Here is an 11,459-nt window from a genome sequence, read left to right as displayed (position 1 = left end):
ACCGATTGTGCGTAAATTGTCCCAGCGGCAACCCGGACAACGACGGTGTCCGTTTTAGTACCCTAAGGTAGTTTTGATGTGATCAACCAAATCAGATTAGGCCCTGTTGGTTTTTAACCATGTGTCTAAGTGTGCAGAAACTTAGGAACACAGGAAGTCGATTAAAAGACGCAGCTAGCGAAAAAAATGGCACGAGAGAGAGCCGACGAGCTCAATCCGTCCGATGGACGAAGTGCTGCGGAAGAGTACACAGGCAAACGAGAAGGAAGCGCGCGGCGTTTCCGAGGGATGAGAAGCCGAAGCGGAAGCTTACTCGAAGGTCGGATGGGTTCGGGTGAGCCCTATTCCAAATGGTCGAGATCACCCAAGCGAGCGAATCCGGAGCGGAAGAGCCGGACCAAGGTGAGTGGAACTGGAGCAAAAGACCGGGACCGAAAGTCAACAGGATGTTGACTTTCTTGATCCAAGCGCTCGGACCCAGTCCGGGCACTCGGACTCGCCAGACTCCAAGCGCCCTGAACCCTTTGAGCACCCGGACCCGGATTGTTATTCGGATTGCGTCAAACGCGATCCATTGCGATGGGGATAAAGTTTTATCTCCCTCTAGGCACCTGGAACCCTTCCAGGCACCCCGACCAGGGCTATAAATACAGCCTTGATTGCATATCCCAAGGGCTATAATAATGTTTATCCAAAGCATTGGTCTAGAGTTGGTTCAAGATCATCGAGATGGTAACAACATTGTGCTCTCGGTACATATCCCAAGCATGCCCTATCATTGTGCCCTCGTTGCATATCCCAAGCGTGCTGGATAGGGCGGTAAATGAACCAATGGTTCAAAAATAAGTTTGGTGTTCAATTTAATATGTAATTATTTATGTGCATTCAATACAACACAATTAAAATTAATTGAACATGCTTCAATAACTTATGAATAAATTTGAACAAGTATATTGGTAATAATGATCATCAATAACTCTTTTATAAACATGTTAAATATATAAAATAAAATAATTAAATTTAATAAATAATTGAATAAGTTTCAAACAATAAATATGGTTGTTCATGTGAAATAGTACCACAGTAGGGCACTTTTTTAGTTTCCCAAATATTTAAGGATCGTGTTTAAATCTCGGTGTATTAACGGATGAATTTTCTCTAATGGTCGATTGATCTAAGAACACTAGACTGATGGACCGGTGGAAATTTTTATGGCTGGATTGATCATCCCAAGATTAGTCAGCGAAAGTTGAATACTTGATACCAATTAAATTGAGAACTTGATAACATTTAAACAAACCAACCTCAAGCCAAACTTGAACCAAACTCTACCCCCACGGTGTAGCCAAATTGGTATTCGGGTGATACAGGTGTTTTACATGTTTTATTCCCCAAGGATTAAATGTCTTCCCTATTAGAAAGTTGTTTGGTACGTGATTTATCTTCTTGGGCGGAGTAAAATAATTTTTTCTTACCAAATTAAAAAAATAAACCACACAAATTAAGTTAATTAGATTAAATTGAATAACCTAATAAAATTTAAAATTTTAATTAAATTATTTCAAATTTTCATTTAAGAAAACATCAATTATTCAATTCGAATTTTAAATTTTCTTATTCATTAATTGAAAATTAGTAATTAAATAAGTAAAAAAAATTCAATTATTTTTATGTGTTTTGTATTTATTTTTAAATATATAAAATTTTAATATTTAATTTCATGAAATATAATTAATAATTTTAAAATAAACTTAATTTAATATAAAAATTTAATTTATCTAGGTCGGGTGCGCCGAACCCCTGCAATAGTGCAACACAGGGCAAAGGATCCAATAGCAAGCTACTGTAATGATTCCTCCCCAAAACAAAAATTAATTTAATATCATAGTGAAACAATGGTCCACGTATCAGATATTAAACTGATAAGAACAGATACTACACTTGATCTTAGCCAAAAGGCCGAGAAAGGTATGAATGAGAAAGTGTCATAGTCTCTTCTTTTATAGCACTAGTTCCACTCCGTCAATCAAAAACAAACGATATGGGACTAAATTCTAAACCCTAACATGTAAACTCCATCGAGTATAAAAGGTCATTACAGTTTTTTTTTGTTTGTAAATAGAGGCGAGAGTACACTGTAAACCGTGATCTTTCTCACGTCTCCTTCTCCTTGGCCGCGGAAAAGAAAGGAGAGTCTTGTTGCTTGAGATTTTATTCTGGAGCCAGTTAAGGTTTGTTGCTTCGCCGCTGCAGCTGCGTCGACGAGCAGGACCTCTCCTCCGTCGGTCACCCTCTTTCCGCCTCGCTCCCTCATAAGCTGATCAAATTCTTCGCCGAAGCTGTCTGTCGGTTTGATCCCCCAACTCGTTCCGCTCGTCACTAGTTGGCTTCAAATGCTGATCCTATAGGAAATGGTAACGTGGAAACTTGCCCACGTTCCCCACTACTCTGAATGGAAAAGTCCATTATATCCTTGGGTTATTTCCCTTTACAAAGGACGCGTCCAAGGATCATGGGGGATGATTCACGGTGTAGAGAAAGAGACAACAAGAGAGTGAGAAGAACATTTGAGACGGTGGGATTTGGTTCGTGGAATTGTGGAGAGCTTTCCGATCCTATGATTGCTCTTCCGACTGCAAGTCCAATCGTCGCCGATTGTAGATCTGTCGGAGATCATTGTAAGTGTTTATGATTTTAATTCATTTTGATTCATGAATTTAGAGTATCAACAATGGTATCAGAGCACATAGTTAGTTATAAATGTATGACAAATCTCTTGTTTAAAATTGCTACCCCTTCCTTTTGCTCTTGTTTGCTACTGCCCCGATCGATTTTGTTGCCTGCTGTCAACGCATGGAAAGATAGTGTCCATGTCGCGAACTTTCCCAATTGCCGACGTCGTAGGCTTTGAGGGATACCCATGGAGTTTGTCTCCGATTTGGCTGGTGGTTGTTTTCATGGCCGCCTCTCGCAGAGGCTTTCCGTCATTAGCGTCGAAGGGTTGTCGCCAAAGACTTCCCCTTGTTTCTGGGCACTAACGTTTTTCTTGCTTGTTTTGGTGTGTGCGAGATCAAAGGAAAACTCTTTTCTCATAGTAAAAAGCCTTCTTCCAATCAATAACCAAGTCACCATTGCCAGCATGCCCTCTTTTCAATTTTCAGACAAGATCAATCTTACTGTCAAATATTTTGGGGAGGAAGTCTCAATTCATGCATCTTACTCTTGAGGTTTTGGTGGTTCTCATTTGATATGTTGCGTTCATCCTATTGAACTTGTTTTGTTTCTTTTACATCTACTTGCAATAGCCTGGAAGGAAGAGATGTGGAAACTCAATCTTACTTTGGCCTTTATGCTTCCTTCTCCCATTGCAAAATATATTAAAGAACTTTGTTGCCAACTTTGCCAACTCTGTTGCTTCCTAGTATGAAAGCACCTTAACATGTTAGTTAATATAACCCACAAGCTAATCACGCTCGAGTTATTCTCCTATAGTTCGGGCCCTCCGTAGACTGTAGGGTTAGGGTTTTCCCATGGTCTTTCATTTGGCCTGTTCTTTCAGTGTGACAGAACAATTTACTTATCAGTTTAACTGAGCGAGCCTGTTTATCCAAAGCATTGGTCTAGAGTTGGTTCAAGATCTTCGAGATGGTAACAACATTGTGCTCTCGGTACATATCCCTATCGTGCCCTATCATTGTGCCCTCGTTGCATATCCCAAGCGTGCTGGATAGGGTGGTAAATGAACCAATGGTTCCAAAATAAGTTTGGTGTTCAATTTAATATGTAATTATTTATGTGCATTCAATACAACACAATTAAAATTAATTGAACATGCTTCAATAACTTATGAATAAATTTGAACAAGTATATTGGTAAATAATGATCATATATAACTCTTTTATAAACCTGTTAAATAAATAAAATAAAATAATTAAATTTAATAAATAATTCAATAAGTTTCAAACAATAAATATGGTTGTTCTTGTGTAATAGTACCACGGTAGGGCACTTTTTTGGTTTCCCAAATATTTAAGGATCGAGTTTAAATCTCGGTGTATTAACACATGAATTTTCTCTAATGGTCGATTGATCTAAGAACACTAGACTGATGGACCGGTGGAAATTTTTATGGCTGGATTGATCATCCCAATATTAGTTCGCGAAAGTTGAATACTTGATACCAATTAAATTGAGAACTTGATAACATTTAAACGAACCAACCTCAAGCCAAACTTGAACCAAACTCTACCCCCACGGTGTAGCCAAATTGGTATTCGGGTGATACAGGTGTTTTACGTGTTTTATTCCCCAAGGATTAAATGTCCTCCCTATTAGAAAGTTGTTTGGTACGTGATTTATCTTCTTGGGCGGAGTAAAATAATTTTTTCTTACCAAATTAAAAAAATAAACCACACTAATTAAGTTATTTAGATTAAATTGAATAACCTAATAAAATTTAAATTTTTAATTAAATTATTTCAAAATTTCATTTAAGAAAACATCAATTGATTCAATTCGAATTTTAAATTTTCTTATTCATTAATTGAAAATTAGTAATTAAATAAGTAAAAAAATTCAATTATTTTTATGTGTTTTGTATTTATTTTTAAATATATAAAATTTTAAATTTTAATTTCATGAACTATAATTAATAATTTTAAAATAAACATAATTTAATATAAAAATTTAATTTATCTAGGTCAAGTGCGCCGAACCCCTATAATAGTGCAACACAAGGATGACACGCAAAGGATCCAATAGCAAGCTACTATAATGATCCCTCACCAAAACAAAAATTAATTTAATATCATAGTGAACCAATGGTCCACGTATCAGATATTAAACTGATAAGAACAGATACTACACTTGATCTTAGCCAAAAGGCCGAGAAAGGTATGAATGAGAAAGTGCCATAGCCTCTTCTTTTATAGCACTAGTTCCACTCCGTCAATCAAAAACAAACGATATGGGACTAAATTCTAAACCCTAACATGTAAACTCCATCTAGTATAAAAGGTCATTACAGTTTTTTTTTGTTTGTAAATAGAGGCGAGAGTACACTGTAAACCGTGATCTTTCTCACGTCTCCTTCTCCTTGGCCGCGGAAAAGAAAGGAGAGTCTTGTTGCTTGAGATTTTATTCCGGAGCCAGTTAAGGTTTGTTGCTTCGCCGCTGCAGCTGCGTCGACGAGCAGGACCTCTCCTCCGTTGGTCACCCTCTCTCTGCCTCGCTCCCTCATAAGCTGATCAAATTCTTCGCCGAAGCTGTCTGTCGGTTTGATCCCCCAAACTCGTTCCGCTCGTCACTAGTTGGCTTCAGATGCCGATCCTATAGGAAATGGGAACGTGGGAACTTGCCCACGTTCCCCACTACTCTGAATGGAAAAGTCCATTATATCCTTAGGTTATTTCCCTTTATAAAGGGCGCGTCCAAGGATCATGGGGGATGATTCACGGTGTAGAGAAAGAGACAACAAGAGAGTGAGAAGAACATATGAGACGGTGGGATTTGGTTCGTGGAATTGTGGAGAGCTTTCCGATCCTATGATTGCTCTTCCGACAGCAAGTCCAATCGTCGCCAATTGTAGATCTGCCAGAGATCATTGTAAGTATTTATGATTTTAATTCATTTTGATTCATGAATTTAGAGTGTCAACAATGGTATCAGAGCACATAGTTAGTTATAAATGCATGACAAATCTCATGTTTAAAATTGCTACCCCTTCCTTTTGCTCTTGTTTGCTACCGCTCCGATCGAATTTGATGCCTGCTACCAACGCATGGAAAGATAGCGTCCATGTCGCGAACTTCCCCAATTGCCGACGTCGCAGGCTTGGAGGGATACCCATGGAGTTTGACTCCGATTTGGCCAGTTGTTGTGCTAATGGCCACCTCTCACAGAGGCTTTGCGTCATTAGCGTCGAAGGGCTGTCGCCAAAGACTTCCCCTTGTTTCTGGGCACTAACATTTTTTTTGCTTGTTTTGGTGTGTGCGAGATCAAAGGAAAACTTTGGTCTCATAGTAAAAAGTCTTCTTCCAATCAATAACCAAGTCACCATTGCCAGCATGCCCTCTTTTCAATTTTCAGACAAGATCAATCGTACTGTCAAATATTTTGCGGAGGAAGTCTCAACTCATGCATCTTACTCTTGAGGTTTTGGTGGTTCTCATTTGATATGCTGCGTTCATCCTATTGAACTTGTTTTGTTTCTTTTACATCTACTTGCAATAGTCTGGAAGGAAGAGATGTGGAAACTCAATCTTACTTTGGCCTTTGTGCTTCCTTCTCCCATTGCAAAATATATTAAAGAACTTTGTTGCCAACTTTGCCAACTCTGTTGCTTCCTAGTATGAAAGCACCTTAACATGTTAGTTAATCTAACCCACAAGCTAATCACGCTCGACTTATTCTCCTATAGTTCGGGCCCTCCATAGACTGTAGGGTTAGGGTTTTCCCATGGTCTTTCATTTGCCCTGTTCTTTCAATGTTACAGAACAATTTACTTATCAGTTTAACTGAGCGAGCCTGTTTATCCAAAGCATTGGTCTAGAGTTGGTTCAAGATCATCGAGATGGTAACAACATTGTGCTCTCGGTACATATCCCAATCGTGCCCTATCATTGTGCCCTCGTTGCATATCCCAAGCGTGCTGGATAGGCCGGTAAATGAACCAATGGTTCAAAAATAAGTTTGGTGTTCAATTTAATATGTAATTATTTATGTGCATTCAATACAACACAATTAAAATTAATTGAACATGCTTCAATAAGTTATGAATAAATATGAATAAGTATATTGGTAAATAATGATCATCAATAACTCTTTTATAAACCTGTTAAATAAATAAAATAAAATAATTAAATTTAATAAATAATTGAATAAGTTTCAAACAATAAAGATGGTTGTTCTTGTGTAATATTACCACGGTAGGGCACTTTTTTAGTTTCCCAAATATTTAAGGATCAAGTTTAAATCTTGGTGTATTAACGGATGAATTTTCTCTAATGGTCGATTGATCTAAGAACACTAGACTGATGGACCGGTGGAAATTTTTATGGCTGGATTGATCATCCCAGGATTAGTCAGCGAAAGTTGAATACTTGATACCAATTAAATTGAGAACTTGATAACATTTAAATGAACCAACCTCAAGCCAAACTTGAACCAAACTCCACCCCCACGGTGTAGCCAAATTGGTATTCGGGTGATACAGGTGTTTTACATGTTTTATTCCCTAAGGATTAAATGTCCTCCCTATTAGAAAGTTGTTTGGTACGTGACTTATCTTCTTGGGTGGAGTAAAATAATTTTTTCTTAGCAAGTTAAAAAAATAAACCACACAAATTAAGTTATTTAGATTAAATAGAATAACCTAATAAAATTTAAAATTTTAATTAAATTATTTCAAAATTTCATTTAAGAAAACATCAATTTATTCAATTCTAATTTTAAAATTTCTTATTCATTAATTGAAAATAATAATTAAATAAGTAAAAATATTCAATTATATTTTTGTGTTTTGTATTTATTTTTAAATATATAAAATTTTAAGATTTAATTTCATGAACTATAATTAATAATTTTAAAATAAACTTAATTTAATATAAAAATTTAATTTATCTAGGTCGGGTGCGCCGAACCCCTGCAATAGTGCAACACAGGGATGACACGCAAAGGATCCAATAGCAAGCTACTGTAATGATCCCTCCCCAAAACAAAAATTAATTTAATATCATAGTGAACCAATGGTCCACGTATCAGATATTAAACTGATAAGAACAGATACTACACTTGATCTTAGCCAAAAGGCCGAGAAAGGTATGAATGAGAAAGTGCCATAGCCTCTTCTTTTATAGTACTAGTTCCACTCCGTCAATCAAAAACAAACGATATGGGACTAAATTCTAAACCCTAACATGTAAACTCCATCTAGTATAAAAGGTCATTATAGTTTTTTTTTGTTTGTAAATAGAGGCGAGAGTACACTGTAAACCGTGATCTTTCTCACGTCTCCTTCTCCTTGGCCGCGGAAAAGAAAGGAGAGTCTTGTTGCTTGAGATTTTATTCTGGAGCCAGTTAAGGTTTGTTGCTTCGCCGCTGCAGCTGCGTCAACGAGCAGGACCTCTCCTCTGTCGGTCACCCTCTCTCCGCCTCGCTCCCTCATAAGCTGATCAAATTCTTCGCCGAAGTTGTCTGTCGGTTTGATCCCCAAACTCGTTCCGCTCGTCACTAGTTGGCTTCAGATGCCGATCCTATAGGAAATGGGAACGTGTGAACTTGCCCACATTCCCCACTACTCTTAATGGAAAAGTCCATTATATCCTTGGGTTATTTCCCTTTATAAAGGGCGCGTCCAAGGATCATGGGGGATGATTCACGGTGTAGAGAAAGAGACAACAAGAGAGTGAGAAGAACATTTGAGACGGTGGGATTTGGTTCGTGGAATTATGGAGAGCTTTCCGATCCTATGATTGCTCTTCCGACAGCAAGTCCAATCGTCGTCGATTGTAGATCTGCCGGAGATCATTGTAAGTGTTTATGATTTTAATTCATTTTGATTCATGAATTTAGAGTATCAACAATAGTATCAAAGCACATAGTTAGTTATAAATGCATGACAAATCTCCTGTTTAAAATTGCTACCCCTTCCTTTTTCTCTTGTTTGCTACCGCTCCGATCGATTTTGTTCCCTACTGCCAACGCATGGAAAGATAGCGTCCATGTCGCGAACTTCCCCAATTGCCGACGTCGTAGGCTTGGAGGGATACCCATGGAGTTTGTCTCCGATTTGGCCAGTGGTTGTGCTCATGGCCGCCTCTCGCAGAGGCTTTGCGTCATTAGCGTCGAAGGGCTGTCACCAAAGACTTCCCCATGTTTCTGGGCACTAACGTTTCTTTTGCTTGTTTTGGTGTGTGCGAGATCAAAGGAAAACTCTTTTCTCATAGTAAAAAGTCTTCTTCCAATCAATAACCAAATCACCATTGCCAGCATGCCCTCTTTTCAATTTTCAGACAAGATCAATCGTACTGTCAAATATTTTGCGGAGGAAGTCTCAATTCATGCATCTTACTCTTGAGGTTTTGGTGGTTCTCATTTGATATGCTGCGTTCATCCTATTGAACTTGTTTTGTTTCTTTTACATCTACTTGCAATAGCCTGGAAGGAAGAGATGTGGAAACTCAATCTTACTTTGGCCTTTGTGCTTCCTTCTCCCATTGCAAAATATATTAAAGAACTTTGTTGCCAACTTTGCCAACTCTGTTGCTTCCAAGTATGAAAGCACCTTAACATGTTAGTTAATCTAACCCACAAGCTAATCACGCTCCAGTTATTCTCCTATAGTTCGGGCCCTCCGTAGACTGTAGGGTTAGGGTTTTCCCATGGTCTTTCATTTGGCCTGTTCTTTCAGTGTTACATAACAATTTACTTATCAGTTTAACTGAGCGAGCCTGTTTATCCAAAGCATTGGTCTAGAGTTGGTTCAAGATCATCGAGATGGTAACAACATTGTGCTCTCGGGACATATCCCAATCATGCCCTATCATTGTGCCCTCGTTGCATATCCCAAGCATGCTGGATAGGGCGGTAAATGAACCAATGGTTCAAAAATAAGTTTGGTGTTCAATTTAATATGTAATTATTTATGTGCATTATATACAACACAATTAAAATTAATTGAACATGCTTCAATAACTTATGAATAAATTTGAACAAGTATATTGGTAAATAATGATCATCAATAAATCTTTTATAAACCTGTTAAATAAATAAAATAAAATAATTAAATTTAATAAATAATTGAATAAGTTTCAAACAATAAATATGGTTGTTCTTGTGTAATAGTACCACGGTAGGGCACTTTTTTAGTTTCCCAAATATTTAAGGATCGAGTTTAAATCTCGGTGTATTAACGGATGAATTTTCTCTAATGGTTGATTGATCTATGAACACTAGACTGATGGACCGGTGGAAATTTTTATGGCTGGATTGATCATCCCAGGATTAGTTAGCGAAAGTTGAATACTTAATACCAATTAAATTGAGAACATGATAACATTTAAATGAACCAACCTCAAGTCAAACTTGAACCAAACTCTACCCCCACGGTGTAGCCAAATTGGTATTCGGGTGATACAGGTGTTTTACGTGTTTTATTCCCTAAGGATTAAATGTCCTCCCTATTAGAAAGTTGTTTGGTATGTGATTTATCTTCCTTGGGTGGAGTAAAATAATTTTTTCTTACCAAATTAAAAAAAATAAACCACACTAATTAAGTTATTTAGATTAAATTGAATAACCTAATAAAATTTAAAATTTTAATTAAATTATTTCAAAATTTCATCTAAGAAAACATCAATTTATTCAATTCTAATTTTAAAATTTCTCATTCATTAACTGAAAAATAATAATTAAATCAATAAAAAAAATTCAATTATTTTTATGTGTTTTGTATTTATTTTTAAATATATAAAATTTTAAGATTTAATTTCATGCACTGTAATTAATAATTTAAAAATAAACTTAATTTAAAATTTTAATTTAACTAGGTCGGGTCCGCCAAACCATTGCGATAGTGCAACACAGGAATGGCACGTCAATGATCCAATAGCAAGCTACTATAATGATCCCTCCCAAAACAAAAATTAATTTAATATCATAGTGAACCAATGGTCCACGTATCAGATATTAAACTGATAAGAATAGATACTACCCTTGATCTTAGCTGATCCTGTCCGAGCGCTGAGTCGACGGGCGCTGGGGACGTGGTGCTCTCTGCTGTCTTCGACTGGTGATGTGGATATCCGACAGACCTGCAAAGAAGGCGAGCCGTGAGGGGTTTCCCGACGACGACCCTCTGACGCTCAAGTCAGGCAATGAAGAAGCAGAGTAACGTTACTGTGGCTACAGTGATCAGGATTGCATACCTCTGTCGAAGTCTGGGGGTCCTTATATAGGACCCCGGGGAGGCGCGGGCACGCTTCTCGATGTGTGCACGCTTCCCCAAACATACCTCAGTAGGTCGTGTCAGAAAAGCATGTCTGACGCCATTCTGCAATCGACCGAGCATATCCCGGATGTGATGGTGGAAGCTTCCACCGTACGATACTCTGTCCACTCCTGCCGCCAAACATGTTGTTTGTCGGCGGCAGGTGTCTCGAGGACGAAGTTACCAGTTGTCATTTTTGTCTATTTGCGCCCTTACTTATCTCCGGGCCGAGCGGACCAGCCGCTCGGCGCTCATAGCCTTTCGGAACGCTCCGGTACCTTAGACCGAGCGGGAAAGCCCTACTCGTGTGCTCGGATGGGATTGCGCCTTCTTGCCCTGTGACTCGGCCGCTCGGCCTGGCCGCTCGGCTTAGAGACTCTTTTACCTTGAGCATCGGAAACCCGCCCCATGGTCGGGTTGTCTTTCGTCCGGCCGCCTGGGAGACCCGGGTCGGGTGCCCGGTCAGCCGAAT

The 11,459-nt window shown here is 38.2% G+C and overlaps 4 non-coding genes across 4 annotated transcripts; all 4 read right to left on the bottom strand.

The window, feature by feature from the left end:
- Positions 1–1,782: 1,782 nt before the first annotated feature.
- Positions 1,783–1,972, bottom strand: LOC122050039. The gene has a single exon (XR_006131257.1). It is a non-coding gene; the product is annotated as a U2 spliceosomal RNA (small nuclear RNA).
- Positions 1,973–4,699: 2,727 nt separating this feature from the next.
- LOC122049971 lies at positions 4,700–4,897 on the bottom strand. The gene has a single exon (XR_006131202.1). It is a non-coding gene; the product is annotated as a U2 spliceosomal RNA (small nuclear RNA).
- Positions 4,898–7,624: 2,727 nt separating this feature from the next.
- LOC122049794 lies at positions 7,625–7,822 on the bottom strand. Its single transcript, XR_006131051.1, has one exon. It is a non-coding gene; the product is annotated as a U2 spliceosomal RNA (small nuclear RNA).
- Positions 7,823–10,547: 2,725 nt separating this feature from the next.
- On the bottom strand, positions 10,548–10,750 carry LOC122050050. The gene has a single exon (XR_006131261.1). It is a non-coding gene; the product is annotated as a U2 spliceosomal RNA (small nuclear RNA).
- Between the last annotated feature and the right edge of the window lie 709 nt (positions 10,751–11,459).

This window comes from Zingiber officinale, chromosome 2B, assembly GCF_018446385.1.
Source record: "Zingiber officinale cultivar Zhangliang chromosome 2B, Zo_v1.1, whole genome shotgun sequence".
NCBI lineage: Eukaryota > Viridiplantae > Streptophyta > Magnoliopsida > Zingiberales > Zingiberaceae > Zingiber > Zingiber officinale.
The sequence above is the reverse complement of the archived record's forward strand: the minus strand, read 5'-3'. Positions and strand labels throughout refer to the sequence as shown.